The 23069-nt window shown below is 43.2% G+C and overlaps 1 protein-coding gene across 1 annotated transcript in view; it reads left to right on the top strand.

The window, feature by feature from the left end:
* The first annotated feature begins 9721 nt into the window (after positions 1-9721).
* nckap5 (NCK associated protein 5) overlaps positions 9722-23069 on the top strand; it is a 486547-nt gene continuing 473199 nt past the window's right edge. The window contains exon 1 of the mRNA XM_033024638.1: positions 9722-9868. The gene's annotated coding sequence lies outside the window, so the exon portion shown is untranslated. The remainder of the gene's footprint in view (positions 9869-23069) is intronic.

Genomic DNA, 23069 nt, shown 5'->3' with positions numbered 1-23069 from the left:
TTTTCAACATGTTGAAAATTCAGCGGCAGCCAGAAAGACGCTACGACTCTTTGGAGGCCTCTCACGACCATAGGCTGTATGGTCGTGGGAGGTCTCCTGTGGTCGTGAGAGGTCTCCAAAGAGTCGTAGCGTCTTTCTGATCACCGCTGAATTTTCAACATTTTGAAAATTTCGGCGACCTATGACGGGTGCCGGCAGTCGCCTGTAAAGGTCGCGTAAGTGGGGCAGGCCCTTTATTTGTCCTCCAGCCTGAACACTCGTAGGTACGTACTTGCATGCGCTTTAAAAGTGAGATCTGCTCAGACTGCAAGTGGCTGGGCACTGGGTACTGGGCATCAGCTGGCAGAGATGAGCAGTGCAGTGACACATTGTTGAAATATGGGGATTCAGATTCAGATTAAGAAAACTTTATTGTCTGTCGTAACAGAAACTCTTCTTTGACATGGCTCAACATACAACCAGGACAATGTACTGATAAGCAGTCATACAACACAGATTTCTGCAAGCACACACAGTGTGTATAGATCTTAAAATTAGGACTGCTACAGTGAGTGCAGTTTATTGCTCAAGACTGACAGTGGCTGTTCCACGTGTTCTCTTATATAGGACTTTACTGAATGTTTTCTGCAAGTCCAAAGTCACTGCCTTCACAGCTTCTCCATTTATTCTGCAAGCAATATTCACAAAAAAGTTCCAATAGATTGGTTAAACATAATTTCTCTTTCACTCTTCCGCAAGTGCTCTGCTATTATAATGGGCCTTTCTTCTATAATGGAATCTATTATCTTCTATAATGAAATTCATAGAATGAAAATTATTGTCTCTCCCTCGTTTTATTTGTTTGCTCTGCTCTCCCCAGTCTGGAGATTCCTCCATTGCAGCAAAGATCACTGTGGAAGGCTGATGGTAATCGTGTATTGTCTTTCCGCTGACTGGCTAGCACGCAACAAAAGCTTTTCACTCTACCTCGGTACACATGATAATAAACTAAACTTAAACTCCCAGCACAGCAAAAGTGTTAAGAACAGGTTGCCAGCATAGCTACACTGTGGATGGCATCTCTCTGTATATGGTATTACAGTTACTTATTTTGACACTGCTTCAGTGAGCATTCTAGTTACTTGAAATGCATCTAGAGTGCTAGGTAATATATCCTCGGTGATGAGAGTTTAACATGTGCATAAAGAAATGTATGGATGCTGAATTATTCCTGTTTGGATTGAGGAGCAAGGTTTGGTAGAAAACCATTCTACTGGTTTATTGTCACTTGATACCACTTATGCAGGACTTTCTTCCATCAAGCAGACATTTGCTTTGAAATTTAACTCCAGTGTTAGGAATGAATCTAATATTTTCTTTTCTATTACTGGGAAACTAATATAAAAAAATTAATCTACTGGATGGATGATAGATGTCAACAAGTAAACTGGTTAAAAATGGAGAGGGAAGATTGTTCGCCTTTCAATATAGACGCGATTAGAGGGGGCAAAGTATATCTCCATCTTTTCTTATTCCTCTTTCTTTCTGCTGCACTGCTTTAGTAGCTTAGGGGACTTTTTCTCGTACTTCTCTATTCTATCCTTTCACTTTTTCCTTTCTTCTTTTATTGGTTTCCTTTTCTTTCCTTTTTTCCATTTTTTCAACTTAGGTTATAAGGTTAAAAATGAAGCTGTACAATAATTGTATAATTCTAGATACCGAATGCTTTATCCTTGTACAATTGCTTCTAATAAAATAAATAAACAAACAAATTAAAAAATAAATAAATAAAGGGATGAATCTGATGTAAGGAATGAATCTGCACATTCCATTCCACTTTTAAGATCTGGTTCCATTGACTTCAATTGAACTAAATTTTGGAAGTTGTGTATGAGGTGCAGCCACTACGATGCAATGCACTTTGTTGCACCGACCGTGATGGTGAGCTTACAGACAATAATAAATCCACACAAATATGGGATTGGTTGTGAGAGTCTGTGACTGCTGTTCCACTGACAGGATGAATGGCATTTTATAGTGCGTTTAACATTTTAGAGAGGTTGTTTCTTACAATCGGCAATTAGCTACACCAGCCAAATTAAGAATTTTAGGATTGGTATTTTTACACTTGTGTATTCCCCAGCCAACTATGATCTTGCCTCCTTTCACAACCAAGGGTTGGCAATACAATGACAGTATCACTGGCCCTGGTACGTAAACAAATTACTTTAATTATGCCACACCAGGATATCTGAAGACTGGAACACTGGCATTTCAAAGATAAGTATTCTGTCCCTCTAATGATGACCTGAACTCCTTTTACGCTCGTTTCGGGAGGGGCAACACCACCTCAGGTCTGCCTACTATCGACAATACCGCCAGCGGGCTGGCTACCGAAGCTGAAGGGAAGAATGTGCACACATTCTCGCTGTCCGAGCACGACGTGAGGAGGGCTCTGACACGGGTGAACACGAGAAAAGCTGCAGGCCCCGATGGCATCTCGGGGCGAGTACTCAAGTCCTGTGCTACGCAGCTAGCTCCAGTGCTCACTACATTATTCAACCTCTCCCTGGACAAGTCCGTGGTCCCTGCCTGCTTCAAAAAATCCATCATTGTACCGGTACCAAAAAATGCCTCCCCTGCCTGTCTGAATGACTACCGTCCAGTGGCCCTTACCTCGGTAGTCATGAAATGCTTTGAGAGGCTGGTGAAGAAACACATCTGCGCCTTCCTCCCTCGGAACATGGACCCGTTGCAGTTCGCATACCGTCCGAACAGATCCACGGACGATGCGGTCTCCCAGGTCTTGCACACCGCTCTCTCCCATCTGGACAGCCAGAAGGGGGGCTACGTGAGGATGCTGTTCATAGACTACAGTTCAGCCTTCAACACGATAGTCCCCACCAGACTGGCCGGGAAGCTAATGGAATTGGGACTCAACACCTCCCTGTGTGCCTGGGTACTGGACTTTCTCACCGCCAGGCCCCAGGTAGTCAAGATGGGAGGGAATACATCGAAGTCCCTTACCCTGAGCACAGGATCGCCCCAGGGTTGCGTCCTCAGCCCCCTATTGTACTCCCTGTACACACATGACTGTGTGGCTAGGTTCAGCTCCAACTCAATAATTAAGTTTGCTGATGACACTGTGGTGGTGGGCCTGATCTCAGACAACGACGAGAAGGCCTACCGGGAGGAGGTGGCTGATCTAGCACTCTGGTGCCAGGATAACAGCCTCCTCTTGAACATCAAAAAAACGAAGGAGTTGATCATGGACTTTAGGAGGGCACATCATCCGAGGACGTACACTCCATTGAGGATAAATGGGGATCCTGTGGATAGGGTGAACTGTTTTAAATATCTGGGAGTCCACATCTCCGAGGATATGACATGGGAATCACACGCCTCAGCACTCGTGAGTAAGGCAAGGCAGCGCCTTTACCACCTCAGGCAATTGAGGAAATTCAGAGTGTCTCCGAGGATCCTCCAGTGCTTCTATGCAGCGGCGGTGGAAAGCATCTTGTCCGGGAACATTACCATCTGGTTTGGGAATTGCTCTGCCAAGGCAAGAAGGCTCTGCAGAGAGTAGTGCGTTCGGCCGAACGCACTATGGGATCTTCACTCGCCCCCCTGCAGGAACTATACATCAGGAGGTGCAACTCCAGAGCCAACAATATCATGAGAGACCCCTTCCACCACTGCAACGGACTGTTCCTGCTGCTACGGTCAGGCAAACGCCTCCGTTGCCATGCGGTGAGAACAGAGAGGTTGAGAAGGAGTTTCTTCCCAGAGGCCATTCGGACTGTAAACGCCTATCTCACCAGGGACTAACTCTACTGAACGTTTTTCCTTCCATTATTTATTATGTAAAGGTATATGTGTGTTATGATTGTGTTTATAGTTTGTTTGGTTGTTTGTCTTTTTGCACAAAAGTTCGCGAGCATTGCCACTTTCATTTCACTGCACATCTCGTATGTGTATGTGACAAATAAACTTGACTTGACTTGACTTGACTTAAAGATCAGCTCCTGCAGTAAACTAACCAATTACCCGTGATTTATTTCAAACAACACACTGTTGGTGCTTGTATCTTTTGTTATAAAATAATTTCAATTCAATGGTTTTAGATGGGTGAGGGGTAACTCCCTTAACAATTACTCAGTTGCAGCATATCAGAAGAGTCAGAGGCAGGGGATTTGGGCAAACATATCAAACCTTTATACCAACTGTTGAGTAATCTGTCATGGTGTACTTTAAACAAAATAATTCATCAACCAGATGAAAACAAATTGATTACCCAGAGTTTCTAATCACAGGATTTTAACATATGACTCGCCAAGAACTTTTATGTTTTATTGACTCATTTTGCAAAAAATTGCATTTGCAACACTTGGTTTGTTTCTTTGAAGTTAAATCCCAATGTCTCGTGAAATAAATATTCTGTATACTCTGGCATAAGTCACATTTTTGGTTTAGTTGGCGGCATCATGATGGAGTTCGGCTCAGGTAATAGGACTGAGGTAAAATTCACGATTGTGCTTCAATTTAAACTGGAAATGCTCAGTACATCATGCAGTTTCTGTGGAGTGACAGGAAGAGAGTTAACGTTTCAGATCAACGACCTTTCATCAGACTTTGGTTCAGTTGTTTAATTATTATGCCAGATGTGATCAGTTTACAGCCCTGCTCACCCCCTGCTGTTATGCTTGTGACAGGCCTACTTGTTTGACTGGTTTTTCAACTTTAGCTAATGTTTCATATCACTGCATCAAAGCACATTTCTCTGTCTCTTCCAAATTTAAGATTGACCTTCAACTTTGCCACTTATTCTTTTCCTGCTGCACAACTGGTTTTACATATCCTTCATTTTTAAACCCATATAATTAGCTTCATCAGTAAATCCGCCAATGCAATAACATACTGGACTTCAATTGCCGCATCTTTCTTTTTTAACTTCATTCCGCTTTATCTGGGACATTTCCCCTGCTGCTATTCCTGCTCTCATTTTGATCCTCTCAAAAGTCTTTTATCTCAGTCTCTGATCCTCAACCCCTGCTACTCTACTAGTCTGCCACTCTCTCACAAAACATGGAAAGATAGAAAATAGGTGCAGGAGGAGGCCATTCGGCCCTTCGAGTCAGCACTGCCTTTCATTGTGATCATGGCTGATCGTACCCTATCAATAACCCGTGCCTGCCTTCTCCCCATATCCCTTGACTCCACTAGCCCCTAGAGCTCTATCTAACTCTCTCATAAATCCATCCAGTGACTTGGCCTCCACTGCCCTCTGTGGCAGGGAATTTCATAAATTCACAACTCTCCGGGTGAAAAAGTTTTTTCTCACCTCAGTCTTAAATGACATTCCCTTTATTCTAAGACTGTGGCCCCCGGTTCTGGACTCGCCCCACATAGGGACCATTTTTCCTGCATCAAGCTTGTCCAGTCCTTTTATAATTGTATATGTTTCTATAAGATACCCCCTCATCCTTCAAAACTCCAGTGAATACAAGCCTAGTCTTTTCAATCTTTCCTCATATGACAGTCCCGCCATCCCAGGGATCAATCTCGTGAACCTACGCTGCACTGCCTCAATCACAAGGATGTCCTTCCTCAAATTAGGAGACTAAAACTGTACACAATACTCCAGATGTGGTCTCACCAGAGCCCTATACAACTGCAGAAGAAGCTCTTTATTCCTATACTGAAATCCTCTTGTTCTGAAGGCCAACATTCCATTAGCTTTCTTCACTGCCTGCTGTACCTGCATGCCAACTTTCAGTGACCGGTGTACAAGGACGCCCAGGTCTCGCTACACCTCCCCCTTACCTAACCTAACCCCATTGAGATAATAATCGGCCCCCTTGTTTTTGCCGCCAAAGTGGATAACCTCACACTTACCTATATTACTAGACTAAGTCGGACCCGTTGGGTCCCAGCATCACACGGGAGGGCTGGTCACCCAACGCATTATTCCACCTCCACTAATTCCAATATTGCAGGCCAGTGGGGGGGGGGGGGGGGGGGGGGGGGGGGGGGGGCGGGAGGCTTTCTGTTGCGCTAGGATGGGTGTTGTGGGCTGAAGGGACTGGGTTCCAGAGGGCTAGTATGGCCAATATGGGCCAAATGGATTCTTGGGCTGGCAGCTCCGTCACTGAGGCCAGGCAGCTCAGTCATTGAGGCGTGGCAGTACAGTCACTCGGACCTGGCAGGCTGGCAGCTGAGAAACTGCCAGAAATTCTGCCCAAAACAGGCGACAGACTCTGTGAGAGAGAGAGAAGGGGGAGAGGATGGACTGAATGGATTATTGAGCTGGTACTTCAGTCACTTACAGCTCGTGGGCTGGCAGTTCACTTACTCACGGCTGATGGGCTGGCAGTGCGGTCTCTCACGGCTGGTGGGCCGGCAGTTCACTTGCTCACGGCTTGCGGGCTGGCAGTGCAGTCACTCATGGCTGGTGGGCTGGCAGTTCAGTCACCGACAGCTGGTGGGCCGGCAGTTCACTTACTCACGGCTGGCGGGCTGGCAGTGCAGTCACTCACGGCTGGTGGGCTGGCAGTTCAGTCACTGACAGCTGGTGGGCTGGCAATTCACTTACTCACGGCTGGTCGGCTGGCAGTTCAGTCACTCACAGCTGACGGGCTGGCAGTATCCTTAAAAAAATTGCAAACCGTACGTGGGTATTGAATTGCATTTTACTCAGATGCAAGCCAAGGAATGGCATAATTGTTAGCTGTTAATTGGACATAATCAACCTCAGCAAATTGACAATATCCTATTGAAAGGGATTGGGTGTTTAAGCTGTCAGGCCATTTTATTATTTGCCAAAATATACATCTCAATAGCATAATGATAGAAAACTTACTTTTCCACACACACCACTCGTAAGTCTGGAGATTTTTTAAATGATAAATTCAGCTTCAGAAGCGTTTTCTTTTTGCATGTAAAAACCCACTTCAGAACCATGTTCGATTTTAAAATTTTACAGCCAGACTTATCACTTCTGAAACTTTTTAGATACTAAAAGAATCAAGAAAAAAACAAATAATGCCTTACTGTTGATGAAATGCAGTGAGCAAACGCGATAATTCCCAATATTTTCAATCTCGATATCTGCACGGCCAATGTTCGGCAGCTACCCCCCCCCCCCCCCTCTGCCCACCTGCCTGTTCTTTCTATAGGATGTATAACCCTGATTATTAAGTTTCCAGGCCAGATCCTCCTGCAACCACGTCTCAGTAATCCCCACAATGTCATATCGACCAACCTCTAACTGAGTCTCAAGCTCATCTACTTTACTTCTTATACTTCGCACATTCATATACAATATTTTTAATTCCTTACGCATCTCACCTTTCACATCGATCCCTATTACACTTGGCCATACTCTCCTATCCCTTTGTGAGCTTCCTTTTCTGTTAATTCTGGGGTCATTAACTATCCCTTTACTCTCATTCCCTTTAACTTTATCCTCGACTATCCCATTTGACACCCCACACCTCCTTATTCAGTTTAAAACCACCCGTGTAGCAGTGGCAAACCTGCCTGCAGAATGCTGGTCCCCCACCTGTTAAGATGCAATCCGTCCCTTTTGTACAGTTCCCCTTTACTCCAAAACAGATCCCAGTGATCTAAGAATCTAAATCCCTGCCCCCTGCACCAGTTCCTCAGCCACACATTCAGGTCCCGTATCTCCCTGTTCCTGCTCTCGCCAGCACGAGGAACTGGAAGCAAACCGGAGATAACCACCCTGGTGGTCCTGCTTTTCAGCATTTTTCCGAGCTCTCTAAAGTCACGCTTTTTAAAAAGATTTCGAAATATGCACAGTACCTATTAAAAGCAGCCGTCATGAAAGGCGTCATCAAGACATCCATTATTAGTGCATTACAACATTCCTCAGACATAGCCCAATGTCCCCAAGTGAATTGACATTATCCTAGCTTATGGAAGGACCGTTCTGGAGCCTGACAGTGGTGAGGATGAAGCTGTTCCTGAGATGGTGGTGTACATTCTGCCGGACAGGAACACAGAGAAAACAAAATGACTGTAGTGGGACAAGTTTTTTAGTATGTTGGCTGCTTTTCTGAGGCAGTGTGAAATGTAGAAAGGATCAATGGTGGTAAGTCTGGTCTGTGTGATGGACTGGGCTACATCAACAACTCACCTTAATTTTATGCGGTCTTGGGCAGAGCTGTTTCCAAACCAAGTTGTTATATGACCCGATAGTATGCATCTGGAGAGGTTTGTAAGGGTCACTGGAGATATGCCAAATTTCTTCAGTCTCCTCGGGAAGTAAAGCATTGGTGTGCCTTCTTGGCTGTCACATCAATGTGGTTGGTCCGTGACAGATTATTGGTAATATTGCCGCCAAGGAACTTGAAGCTCTCAATCACTTCCACATATGATGCTGAAAAGGGCATATACTTCACCATGCTTCCAAAGTCAATAACTGGCTCCTTCATCTTGCTGATATTGAGGGAGAGATTATTTTTCTGATTATAAAATCTTCTCACCGAAGTATGATATCTTCTCTTTTCTCCAGTAGCCTTCGCACCAACAGCCAAACCTCCATCTTATTTCTTCATGCTCCTCACCTCTGGGGCCAGTATCTTTTTAGATAGATAGAGTGAGGAGAGGTAGATGATCTTTGTTATAGTCATATTGCATGTCATTAGTAACTTGTTCAAAGCTACTTTTGATGCTACCACAGGTGTGGAAAATTGATTGAAGTGATTCAAACAGTGAATTCCAGGTAAGGTGGCCATGTATAAAAACTGCTACGTATTCAAGGATGAGGCTTCATTCATGAAGTTACAACGACAGCCTGATTATAGGGACTAATTTGAAAGTGCCATTATAAAGTGCATTGAAAGCACTGATGATTTAATCTCCGTCATGGTTTAATCCCCAGCAGTTTAGTGATACTCTCGTGGCTCATAATCAAGTGGAAGGGTGGGAATGAGACTCAGAGGACCAAAGCTACCCATTTCTTCAAAGGCTCGTCAAGTCATTGTGTCAGACTACTATAATCTTGAGGTTGAGGTAGAATTGAAGTGGAAATAAACACGATGCTGGAATTCTTCACATGCCTAGATAGGTTTGGGGAGCATTCAAATGTAATTACTTGGCACTGCCTGGCATGAAATGCTTTCCTGCTGGAGTCTCTATCAATTCGCCCTGGAGATAGATTTCACAAAAAGAAGAAGGAGAAGAGGACTAATGACTTTTTTTCTGTTTTATGTAGATTAATTACAATGTCAATCGACTGACTGGTTGCTCCGTTCTGAAAGCCTTTAAACAAAGGTAACTTGCATAGGAATGTCCTGGGAACTTTGTCACTGTCTGAAGTTTGAGAATCTATAGCATTCATTTAATAAACATGATTGTTTTCTGGCAGCATGGTGGTTTTCAGCTTCAAAGTGTGAGAACTGTCGCGCTCGTGGGTAGCTGGATTGTTGTATAACATGTAAGGGTGGTTTTGTCAAGCTTGTTGGGTCATCATGACACTCAGACATGGGAGTTCCAATGTGGTTATCAGCAGAGTTATCTGATTGCCACACCTATCACCATTTTTCTGACATGGAAAACCTGTAAGTAGAAAAATTTAAAAATAGTGCAATCTGCTGTATAACCTCTTCCTACATTTAGGGCGTTACTTTTAATAAACCTGTTCTGTGCCTTAGTCCTCCATCTTAAAGCTTTTTATTTTGTCATGCAAATTGCACAACAGCACAAATCACAGACAAAAAGGTTAGACGTGTCACACCCTGAAGAATTACTCTGAGGCAATGCTCCAACACCGATGCTGTTTGTACTGGGCACCAAGTTGCTGAAATCGTTCAAACAAGAGGCAGGAATACATTTAGCTGTCGTTTAAATCACCTCGTTACAGCAGGTAGGTAAAATAAATATTAAGACTAGTCTTCAATTGCGTGCGAGGAGGTGAGTGCATACATTGGTAGTTTGTCGGGTGTGGCACTGTTCAAAGAATTGCACAGATTATTCTCCCCGAAATCTAGACATTTTAAGACTTTAGAGATACGGCGTGGAACCTTGCCCTTTGGCCCACAGAGTCCGCGCTGACCAGCGATTACCTCGTACACTTGCACTATCTTACACACAAGGGAAAATTTACAATTTTACAAAAGCCAATTAACCTACACACCTGCACGTCTTTGGAGTGTTGGAGCACCTGGAGAAAAGCCATGCGTTCACAGGGAGAATGTGCAATCTCCGTACAGACAGTACCCGTAGACAGGATCAAACCTGGGCCTCTGGCACTGTAAGGCAGCAACCTTACCGCTGCACCACTGTGCTGTTCCTGTCATTCTTTTAAATATGTTTAATCTTTCTATTTGAAAGAAAACAATAAGAATACATGGAATCTTAGAGAAGCATATTATTGAAACAGCCTGATTTATTTATTCAACTCTCTTTTGGTACATAAATCTAATTTTCTACTGAATGAAGTCATCAATTTATAGAGCAGGCGAACCAGTCTCTTCGGCCCAACTTGTCCATGCCGACCAAGTGGACCGCACTCAAAGACCTGGCCAGCTCATGAGTTTCCTTATTCCCAACATTAGTTTCAATCTGCATCTGTTTAGGAGAACACCTGTAACCAGCTATTGTAATCTGGCATAGCAACAAATCACATTGCGGATTTCCCATGGGCAGCAAACAAGGAAGCAATAACTTTTGTTGCAACAAATTAAACATTTAACAGATAGTGTAGCATAGATTTCATGAACAAACTTCTGCACTACTAAGTAATTAACACCATTTAAATTAAGTAGAGTATTGAAAGCACTGAGGTAAAGTGCACTGAATTGCCTCAGCGAATCACTGCTCCACCACTGGCCACAATGGAGAAGTAATCCAAAGTTGATGTTGGTTTTCAAAGATCGAAGTGCTGGAGTAACACTCTGGGTTAGGCAGTATCATAAGTGAAGTTTCGGGTCCCAAACCAAAATATCACTATCTATGTTCTGCAGAGATGCCGCCTGATCTGCTGAGTTACTCTTGCATCTTGTGTCTCTTATCTACTGGACACTATGATGTGTTGAGTACCAAAGGAAGCAGTTATGTGTTCCAGCATCGGTCCTTCAGGCTGACGTGGACTTCTACAGTTGCCTGCACATTCAAAGTCCAATGGTAGCCAGTTGCTCCTTCATTCACCATGCAGTGATGATTTTGCTATAATTCTTCTTCTTATCGAGTCCACACACAAGATTAGAAGTTGTTCAGCCAGAGCTGAACACACTTCTCGGCATCTGAGTACAATGGTGTCTTTCTTGCGCTTCTTGTGCGTAGTGATGGATAGATTGGTGAAAACAGGGCCGCGACGTGAACGCACTTTCCTTGACCCCATTGCTATAAGTAAGTAAAGTAAAGTAAAGTAAGTTTATTTATATAGCACGTTTTAAGTCAATTCGCATTGACACCAAAGTGCTTTACATAAATTAAATAATAAGTTCCATTACAAACCATAGAAAAAGGTTAAAAAAAAATGAATAAAATGGACAGAACACATTTTAGAGTTCAACACAAACGTCCCCCCACAGCAGAATCAAAACTTTCCACTGTGGGGAAAGGCACCAGAAAGTTAAGTCCTCTTCCTCTGTGAAACATCCGAGGTCGGGGCCCATTTGTGGCCGTGCAGCCAGTCCGATGATTTTCAGAGCCCTCTTGCCGTGAAGATGGAACTTCGGCGTCGGGTGAAACATTCCTCAGCGGCTTGGAAAAGTCTGGAGCGGCTGCCTCCTTCCTGGGGACCGGGGCACTCATAGTCTTCAGGCCGCGCCGGTTGGAGCTCCGACCCCGGCGAACTCGAACCCTGGCTCTGCGGCGCTCCAAATCCAGCGCCGCCCGCGGCCGGACGCCCGCAGCCCCAGCTCCGCGATGTTGGGATCGACGGCCACAGCGTTCCGGAGCTTACCGCACGGCGACCCGGTAAGGCATCGCCCGCTCCCTGTTGGTATCCCAACGCTGCACCACCGCCGCCGAAGCTGTAGTCCCGGCCGGTCCTGACAGGAAACGCCGCTCCATTCTCGATGGTAGGCCGCGAGGACGGGGCGAAGAAGCAGCTTGGAGGAATGCTGCCTCTCCGACCAGGTAGGTGACTAAGAAATATAGTTTCCCCCTTCCCCACCCCCACCCTCCACATAGAAGACCTCCACTAACATTTTTTAACAGGACTTAAAATAAAATAAAATAAAAAAAGGTGTAGAGACGGACTGCGGGCAGGCTGCCATACACAGACGGCGCCCACTCCCGCACATCCGCCATCTTGAAAAGCTTGGTTGCAATCACAACATTTGTAAGTTTTTGATCTGTGGAGCTCAAGCAGGATCTGTAGAGGCAAAAGGTGTATGCCAGCATTTTTGGTTGAGATCTTATTTTTTTGTTCCAGATTCCAGCAGTCCCTTTTGTCTTTGAGTTGTAGAGAATGAAGGATTACCACAAAGGGAAATGTCTGAGTTAAGCATAAAACGGTAAATTTGCATTCTGGGTTTTATGCCATTTTACTTGTTCAAAATATCCCGGGTCACTCATATAATCAGTTCACACTCTATAAATTGTGGCTTTATACAACTTCTTACATTGGATCTGTTTTTTTTTAAACATATATTGTAAGGAATAGGCTATTCATTCCTTAAGCCTGATAAGCTGTTCAATTACATCATGTTGATTTATATCTTAATTACATTTACCTGCTTTGGATCTCTCCATTAATGCAACAATATTAGATACATTTTTGAGTTTGTTTTTCCAAAATAATTTTGCTTTTATGATTTGTTTCTTTGATCTATTGCTTGTTTATTTGTGATAAATTATTATTGTCAATTTTCTAGTTCTTATCTGCTTCACGTAGTTGGACATTAATCCCTATAAATCCTTGATCCAGACTGCATATTTTTTTAGGCGTAAGTGAGAATGGACTGTTTGAACAAAGTAGCATCAAAGAAGATTCTAACACTTGTAATGCTGCTTCCACATATGCATATTTCTACAGATAACCATGGATGATAATGAAGATTTCATGAATATGATCCCCATTCAGTTGGTGGATCAGTGTATGTATTTGGCAGGTTTTGAGTGATATTAAGTGACAAATCAAGGATTGAATCTGGTGTGTTCCTTGCAATGCCACAATATATTGTGTCACAGTATGTTTACCTATAGGACAATCAGCTACCATCAATATTATGAGCCAGAAAAAGCTGGAATAACTCAGCATCTCTGGAGAGAAGGAATGGGTGATATTTTGGGTTGAGACTTCTTCAGACTGAAGATGGGGTCCCAATTGAAGGGTCTTCAGACTGAAGAAGGGTCTTGACCTGAAACGTCACCCATTCCTTCTCTCCAGAGATCCTGCCTGTCATGCTGAATTACTCCAGCTTTTTGTGTCTACCTTCGATTTAAAACCAGCATCTGCAGTTCTTTCCTCCAAATATTATGAGCCATCCGTGGTATTTTTTAAATATTTTAAGTAGTAATAGGCTTGGTTTTGGAGTACCAGTAGTTCTGAAAAAACATGTTTCTACAACACAAATTGGATGTAATGCATATAATGAGTTAAAGGAACACTATTTGTATTACGTGGGTTGAATTGGTCATAATATAATTTTGACTGGGAACTGGAGAACCACTTAAGAGATACTTTGGAAAATGACAAGCAGAAAAAAGGCTGGTTTGAAAGAAAAGGTTTTGAAGAAATAAAACAATGTCTATGTAACCTCCCCACAGTAATCAGGCATCATTGTCTCTTCAGAACACAGGTGGTCAGTTTCATTACTCATTCAGCTGCCCATTGAAACTGACAAGCAATTGCTTCCATTGGCACTTGTCCAATGATACTCTATTAAACAATGTAATAGATGACATTTAGTATTTTAAGCTTGCTGTAACAGAAATAACATAATTATGAAAAATACATTTCTTTTTGTGGGGAAATAAATTGTTATTGTGAGTCTAAATCTCTCGTCTCTCCACTCCCTTTCTCCCATTGAAACAATTGTTTTTATAACAATTGTTTTTTAAATATTCAACATTCAAGATTCAAGATTCAAGAGAGTTTATTGTCATGTGTCCCTGATAGGACAATAAAATTCTTGCTTTGCTTCAGCACAACAGAACATAGTAGGCATGACTACAGAACAGATCAGTGTGTCCATATACCATTGTATAAATATATACACACATGAATAAATAAACTGATCAAGTGCAAATAACAGATAATGGGTTATTAATGTTCAGAGTTTTGTCTGAGCCAAGTTTAATAACCTGATGGCTGTGGGGAAGTAGCTATTCCTGAACCTGGTCGTTGCAGTCTTCAGGCTCCTGTACCTTCTACCTGAAGGTAGCGGGGTGATGAGTGTGTGGCCAGGATGATGTGGGTCCTTAATGATGCTGCCAGCCTTTTTGAGGCAGCGACTGCGGTAGATCCCCTCGATGGAAGGGAGGTCAGAGCCGATGATGGACTGGGCAGTGCTTACTGCTTTTTGTAGTCTTTTCCTCTCCAGGGCGCTCAAGTTGCCGAACCAAGCCACGATGCAACCGGTCAGCATGCTCTCTACTCTGCACCTGTAGAAGTTAGAGAGAGTCCTCCTTGACAAACCAACTCTCAGGAAGTAGTGGCGCTGATGTGCTTTTTTAATAATAGCATCAGTGTTCTCGGACCAGGAAAGATCTTCAGAGATGTGCACACCCAGGAATTTGAAGCTCTTGACCCTTTCAACCATCGACCCATTGATATAATTGGGACTGTGGGTCCCCATCCTACTCCTTCCAAAGTCCACAATCAGTTCCTTAGTTTTGCTGGTGTTGAGGGCCAGGATATTGTGCTGGCACCATATGGACAGTCGCTCGATCTCTCTTCTATACTCTGACTCATCCCCATCAGTTATACGTCCCACACAGTGGTGTCGTCAGCTAACTTGATGATGGAGTTCGCACTATGACTGGCTATGCAGTTATGAGTATAGAGTGAGTACAGCAGGGGGCTGAGCACGCAGCCTTAAGGTGCTCCCGTGCTGATTGTTATCGAGGCTGACACATTTCCACCAATACGAACAGACTGTGGTCTGTGAATGATGAAGTCGAGGATCCAATTGCAGAGGGATGCACAGAGACCCAGTTCTGCGAGTTTGGTAACCAGCTTAGAGGGAATGATTGTGTTAAATGCCGAGCTGTAATCAATGAATAACAGCCTGACATATGAGTTTTTGTTGTCCAAGTGGTCCAGAGCGGAGTGGAGGGCCAGCGAGATCGCATCCACCGTTGATCTGTTGTGGCGGTAAGCGAACTGCAGTGGGTCCAGGTTTTTGTCGAGGTAGGAGTTGATTTGCTCCATGATCAACCTCTCAAAGCACTTCATGAAAGTAAGCATGCAGGTACAGCAGGCAGTGAAGAAAGCAAATGGCTTGTTGGCCTTCATAACAAGAGGAGCAAAGAGGTCCTTCTGCAGTTGTATAGGGCCCTAGTGAGACCACACCTGGAGTATTGTGTGCAGTTTTGGTCCCCTAATTTGAGGAAGGACATTCTTGCTATTGAGGGAGTGCAGTGTAGGTTTACAAGGTTAATTCCCGGGATGGCGGGACTGTCATATGATGAGAGAATGGAGCGGCTGGGGTTGTATACTCTGGAGTTTAGAAATGAAAGGGGATCTTATTGAAACATATAAGATTATTAAGTGTTTGGACACGCTAGAGGCAGGAAACATGTTCCCTGGAGAACCAGGGGCCACAGTTTAAGAATAAGGAGTAATACAATTAGAACGGAGATGAGGAAACACATTTTCACACAGAGAGTTGTGAGTCTGTGGAATTCTCTGCTTCAGAGGGCGGTGGAGGCCAGTTCTCTGGATGTTTTCAAGAAAGAGCTAGATAGGGCTCTTAAAGATAGATATGGGGATATGGGGAGAAGGCAGGAACGCGGTACTGATTGGGGATGATCAGCCATGATCACATAGAATGCCGGTACTGGCTCGTAGGGCCGAATGGCCTACTCCTGCACCTATTGTCTATTGTCTATTGTCCATTTCTTAGGAATGAACCCATTGGGTTATACAGAACTACCAGTATGGTGAAATAAAAATCTTTCTCCTAAGTGCAGAATGCCCTATTACATTTTCTTTGTTTACCAAGAGCCACCTGATATAGAACCAAAATACTCCTATCAGCACGTTCATATATGTATTTCAAGATTTGACTGTCAGTATGCTGGAATTAAGATTCAATTAACCAATTGAAGGGTCTAGGAAAACGGTAAGTTACAAGTTTAGTAGAAACAAATCTAAACCTTTCACATTGATTAGGTGGTTTATTTCATTTGACAGCAAATTACAGAATCAATCCCACTGACAGGGGTGTGAAAACTATTAGTAGCTTGAAAAAGCCACTTAACCCTTCTTAATCTTCCCTTTCAGCTGAAATGCTATTTCTTTTCATGTTGAAATTGATGGATTTGTGTTGGGTAAAGGTATCAAGGGATATGGAGAATAAATAGAGTTGAGGCACAGATTTTCCCTGATCCAATGGATTAATGGAACAAGCTCCATGTGCTAAACATCTATTTCTTTAACAGTGGAATTAGTGGAAAGATTCAAGTGGGATTTGGCAAGTGATGGGGATCTTAGGTTTACACTTACACTTGGAGATGTTCAGCAAAGCGGCCACTTAATCTGTGTGTCCTCGGTGGATAAGGGATCACTGAGGATTAAAATGCGAGCGAGATGCAACGCATTTGTGGAAGGAAATATAAACTGGAGGAAGGAATGTGTTCCATTTATATAACACCATTCATGATCTCAGGTTGTTCAAGACACTTGCTGCAATGAAGTAATTACGTAGTAAAGTCATTGTTGGATTATTGGTTATCCAGACTTCTATGGTTGGGCTGCAGTATGTGGCCACCATTAGTGTTTGCATTAGGCTTGAAAGGGAACTCGGTTATTGTTCCAGCAGAAAGACAGCACCTTTGTCAATGCATCCAATACCAACCAGTACTGCAGTGTCAACATAGATGTCTGTGCTCAGCTGTCTGGGATAGGACTTGAACCCACAGCTCGGAGACAGAGAATGCTGCAAACTGGAACACAGCTGATACTTGCTGTCGTACGTGGAGCAAGTACCCTGGAATGATATGACAAAAGGTGAATAGACGTGTGTGTATGCAATGGAAGCTGCCAGGTGAAAATAACACAGGATTGAAGTGGAGCCAACTGGATAGTGAGGGTAAGCTGTGGCAGGATCACATTAAAACTGAAAAAAACAGTGAAGGATAATTTGTTTAAGAAGGAACTGCAGATGCTGGAAAATCAAAGGTAGACAAAAATGCTGGAGAAACTCAGTGGGTAGAGTTCCTGCCTTACAGCGCCAGAGATCCGATTTCAATTCTGACTATGGGTGCTATCTGTACGGAGTTTGCACATTCTCCCTGCGACAATGTGGGTTTGTTCTGGATGGTCCAGTTTCCTCTTGTATCTCAAAGACATACAGGTTTGTAGGTTAAGTGACTTTTGTAAATTGTCTCGAGAGTGTAGGATAGAGCTAGTGAACTGGTAATTGGTGGTCGGCGTGGACTTGGTGGGTCGAAGGGCCTGTTTCGATGCTGCATCTCTAAACCAAACTAAATTAAACTAAACTAAACAGGGATCGGAGGGACGTGGATTATGCACAGGCGGATAAGAGTTGGATTTGGCATGTTCGGCACAGACATTGTGGACTGAAGGTCTTGTTCCTGCGCTGTACTATTCCATGTTCTAATTGAATCTATGGCGCAGTAGTGATAGGGCTCATCACTATGACTCATCAAGCCTTTGCAGGCTCCTCCTGGAGCCAGCTACTCAGTCCCACTCTCCTGTCGTTCCCCCTACAATTAATTTTTAAAATGGTGTAAAGGACCTTATTCTTGCCCTTCCCTCAAGCAGCTGTTCCTCTTCTTTCAAATGAATTGACTTTCTATCCATGAACCATGCAGATTCAGTGAGGATCCCAATTAAATTCCGCCTCTAAAGTTCGAGGTAAGAGAGCAGCATCTCACTGCCAGTGGAACAACCTCCAAGTCCAGGTCTTCAACATTCACGCAAGGATACTGAAGAAGTCACGGCGGTCATGGTGGTACAGCGGCAGAGTTGCTGCACAGCGGTAGAGTTGCTGCCTTACAGCGAATACAGCGCCGGACACCCAGGTTCGATCCCGACTCTGGTTGCTGTCCGTACGGAGTTTGTACGTTCTCCCCATGCCCTGCATGGGTTCTCTCAGAGATCTTCAGTTTCCTCCCACACTCCAAAGACGTACAAAGGTTAAATGGCTTGGTAAATGTAAAAATCGTCCCTAGTGGGTGTAGGATAGTGTTAATGTGCGGGGATCGCTGGTCAGCGCGGACCCGGTGGGCCGAAGGGCCTGTTTCCGCGCTGTATCTCTAAATTAAACTAAGCACTAATGCAACTATTCTGCTGCAGAAATGCTAGCATTTCCAGCCCACTTGAGTCCAATGGAAACGAGCTTGTTTATAATGAATAATTGCAATAAAAACCGAAGCTTGATTTTATTTTGCCCATTTTACTTCAGAGGTTTCCACACCAACAGGAACTTCTTATGCAAAGAGCACATATTCGAGGCTCATTGTGATTATTACTTCACGAAAAATGAGTAGTAAAAAGGCCTCAATGTAACATAATAAACATAGCAATCATGCATTTTTGTCATTGAACATTGATAAATTCCCCCCCAAACTAATTGTTTTTAAAAATAGATCATCTAAGGTGGTCAAACTGTTATTTTCATCTGCTGTGATCTTGAGAAAGAACATATAACAATTCAGAATAATAACGTGCAATGCAAATTGAAGACACGGAAATTAGATTTTATTTTGATTGATGTATATGGGGTATGCACATTGCTGAGTAGGCAAGCATTTATTGCTGATCGTAAATTGCCCATCATCTGAGTGATGCTACATGATTTCAGAGCTTACTAAATTGTCGGGGGTCTTGGATCACATACAAGTCAAGCTGATTAAAATAGAAGATTTCCTCTGCTGAAGAACATAACAACAGCACTGGGCAGTAGAGTTGCTGCCTTACAATGCCAGAGACCCGAGTTTGATCCTGACCATGGGTGCTGTCTGTACGGAGTTTGTATGTTCTCCCCGTGACCTGCATGAGGAGAACATACAAACTTTGTTTTGTCAGAGTTCTCTGGTTTTCTACCACACTTCAAAGACATACAGGTTAGGTTAATTCTTCTTCTTATCGAGTCCACACACAAGATTAGAAGTTGTTCAGCCAGAGCTGAACACACTTCTCGGCATCTGCACAATGGTGTCTGTCTTGCACTTCTTGTGCGTGGTGGTGGAAAGATTGGTTGAAACAGGGCCGCGACGTGAACGCTCTTTCCTTGACCCCGTTAGGTTAATTGACATGGTATGATTGTAAATTGTCCCGAGTGTGTAGGATAGTGTTAATGTACGGGGGTAGACAAAAATGCTGGAGAAACTCAGCGGGGGAGGCAGCATCTATGGAGCGAAGGTAACTCAGCGGGTTTCGGGTTAGTGTATGGGGGATTGCTGGGGTTTCGGGTTAGTGTATGGGGGATTGCTGGTCGGCACGGACTCAGTGGGCTGAAGGGCCTGCTTCTGTACTGTATCTCTACACTGAACTAAACTAAAGTAAACTAAACAGTGGTTCACAGTCAACATTACCAACACCATGTTCTTATGATAGATATTTTGATTTATTTGCTTTGAAATTCCTCAGATGCCAGAGTAGCATTAGAACTTGTGTCTCCCGATCAAGGGTTCAGGCCTCCAGATATGAATCCAGTACATTACCACAAAGGCAGTTGCTTTTGAAAAGGTGGTGGTTTATCGCCTGGAACCACTGAAGTTTTTTTTTGGTAACTGTACATCTCAGTGCCTTTAGGTACAGAGTTCCAGGATTTTGACCGAACCATTAATGGAGGAATAGTGATTTATTTGCAAGGCAGGATGGATAGAGATAGAAACCTGCAGGTGGTGATGTTCCCACATGTCAGTAGACTTTGATCTTCCAATTTGTCAAGATTGAGTTTTAGAGGCTCTGATGTGTTACTGCAATGTACACAGCAACCTCTGAGCAATGGTGGTGGAGGGAGTGAATGTTTCGCGTGATAGATGGAACGTTAATCAAACACACTGTTTTAAACCAGATGTTGTAAAGCAAGCAAAGAGTATTCCATTATTCCCTGGACTTCTACCAGAAAGGCTTTGATGAGTCACACACCACAGGGTACTCAGGACTTGACACATACTTGTAGTCTCTGTATTTATACTTGCAGTCTCTGTATTTATGTGGCTAGTCCAGTTAACTTTCTGGTCAAAATAAAGTTTCTAGTGGGAACAGCATGAGTGGAAAGATAATTATTTGTCTTTGATAATGCAAATATAATATAACATGAGCAAATGGTGGAAACATTTAGCAAATCAGGCAGCATTTGTGGAGATAGAATTAATGTTTCAGGCTATTGACCTTTCCTAGAACCTGATGTTTGAATTGGCCTACAGTTAGAATATAGATTCCGATTCCAATTCAAATTAGTTTATTGTCTAAGGGGGCTATATAATTCATTGTTTATACAAAGCATAGAGTAAAGAGTTTGCTTGCTGTTTGGGAGTGTAGGAATCTGAGCAGGAATAATGGGAGTATCTTCATGCTTCAGTGATACATTCTGTAACTTGAGAGAGGAAGCAGAATTTGGAAAATGCCAGGATTTTGTTGGAACGAGTGCAATCGAGGAATAATATTGTGACTTATGAAAGAAGTTGCGGTTATTCCAAACGTTTAAAGAAACAGCTTGCAATGTCAGTCAGCATTAGGGATGAGGAGATAATTGCGGAAGAGTGGCAAGAACAAAACATGAATGAGAAGCGTTTATTGCAGGTTTGAGGAGATATGGGATAGAAACCATAAGAATTACCAAGGAAAAGAGTAGATGAAGGCTGAAGTTTCAGGAAGAGGGAAAAGGGATTATGAAATGCAGATCAAACAATGAACTAAATTTTAGTACAGGGCTGTTTGGTTTTAGCAATTATCAAGGAGCTCAACAATATCCAAGGTGGTGTCCCACATTATGGGCTGTCAGGCCACTTATTCTCTGCTATTATCAGGTGGTGATGCAGTGAATGCTGTTCACAAAACACATTACAGTTACTCATTCAGGCTTTTCCAATAGCCTTGCTAAACTTGTAAATACGGACAACAAAGGTAGCTTGGAACATCATTCAGCATTTAGTTTAGCTTAGAGATACAGTGTGGAAACTGGCCCTTGGGCCCACCGAGTCCAAGCCGATCCGATCTCCACACACTAACACTATCCTCCTACACACACTTTTTACAATTATACCAAGGCAATTAGCCTACAAATCTGAACGTCTTTGGAGAGTTGGAGGAAACCGGAGCTCCTGGAGAAAATCCAAGCAGGTCAGGGGGAGAACGTACAAACTCTGTACAGACAAGCATTGTAGTTAGGATCGAACCTGGTTCTCTGGCATTGTAAGGCAGCTACTCTACTGCTGCGCCACCATGCCCCCCACAGTGATTTCCCTCCAAATTGCACAACATCCTAACTCTGCTCTTACTTCGTTGCCAATGAAGCCTGGAATTTGTTTCCCACTAGAATTGCCTCTGTTCAAGGGGATAGCTCTTCTACAATCTTCTTCAGTGTGATTAGCAATGGGCAACGAGGGCGTCCTGAAAAGTGAATAAATAAATAATGCAGCCATTGTGTTCTAATGAATGTTTTGCTGCCAGTAAATGCATAGCGGACATCAGAGTTATGTTTAAGCTACGGAAAGCCGGTTCGACGTCAGGCACCAAGAGACTGTTCATTCCCTAGGCAGTAATGGATCTTTGTCACCTTAAAGTAGTTTCTCTCTCATCCACTCTTGTAGCCATTGGAGAATAGCTGGTAATTTAAATTGACACACAATGTTCTTATTTTGTAAAAGAACAAACATTTTGCAAAGCAGCCTTTTTTAGCGAATTACTATGCAGATAGATGCCTCTTGCAACTCTACACTGAAACATAACAGGGAATAGTTGATTGTATGCTATAATTCAAAGCAATATTTTAATAATTTAAAAAAGAAAATATAATTTCCAAAATAACTGTGTGTTTTGCTTCAGCACATTTCTCCAGATATGTCCATTGATGGACTGTCATTCCAGTTCTGGTTTTAACTAGTTGTATTTCTCCAGATGTTGCTGTCTAGCTGTGATATTTTTGTTCTGCAAGATTTATTGTGCATTCAACAGTGTACCACCTCAGTCTTAATCAGTTTGCCCAACTGAGCTTTTAATTTCCCCATAAACCACTGGAACAGGCAGTGGTGAATATAAGACGGTCTGTTTCCTTTCATCCAGGACTAGATGGTATCTGTCTTCTAGTTTTCCTGTTCTGTGAAAACATCTGCATGTACTGGTTGGGGAATGCAGGCAAAAGCATAAAGCAGGAAATTAGAAGTGCATGTAAGGGTTCTACAATAATAGTGAATCGCCATGGACATTAGCAAATTTTAGAACGATTTAAAGTAATTTAGCTGAAGTTGAAAACAGATTTTTGAATCTGAACAAAACAAAAAGTGCTGGATGAACTCAATGGGTCAGGCAGCGTCTGTGGAGAGAATGCACAGATGATTTTTTGGGTTGGAACCCTTCTTCAGACTGATTGGAGTAGAAGGCAGAAAGCTGTAGAAAAGAGGGATGGGTGGGACAAAAGCCAGGCAAGTGATAGGTGGTTACAGGTGGGGGTTGGGGATATTGACATGGATGGAGTCAGTGATAAAGGCTAGAGGTGAAAAGGAGATAAAAAGGGTGTCAGATAAAGAGAGAAGAGGAGAATGGACATGTAAAGCCGGAAGGAGAGATATGGGTGAAAGGAGGCAGTGGAAGAGGAGAGAGGAGAGAGGAGAGAGGAGAGAGGAGAGAGGAGAGAGGAGAGAGGAGAGAGGAGAGAGGAGAGAGGAGAGAGGGGAAAGTGGAAAGTGCACTTGGTATTTTGCTCAAGATTTGAGCATCTGTGGTTTGTGTATTTTTTTGAGTCTGAACCTCAGGC

Source organism: Amblyraja radiata, chromosome 7 (genome assembly GCF_010909765.2).
Source record: "Amblyraja radiata isolate CabotCenter1 chromosome 7, sAmbRad1.1.pri, whole genome shotgun sequence".
Taxonomy (NCBI): Eukaryota; Metazoa; Chordata; class Chondrichthyes; order Rajiformes; family Rajidae; genus Amblyraja; species Amblyraja radiata.
This window is presented reverse-complemented; position numbering and strand designations above follow the sequence as displayed.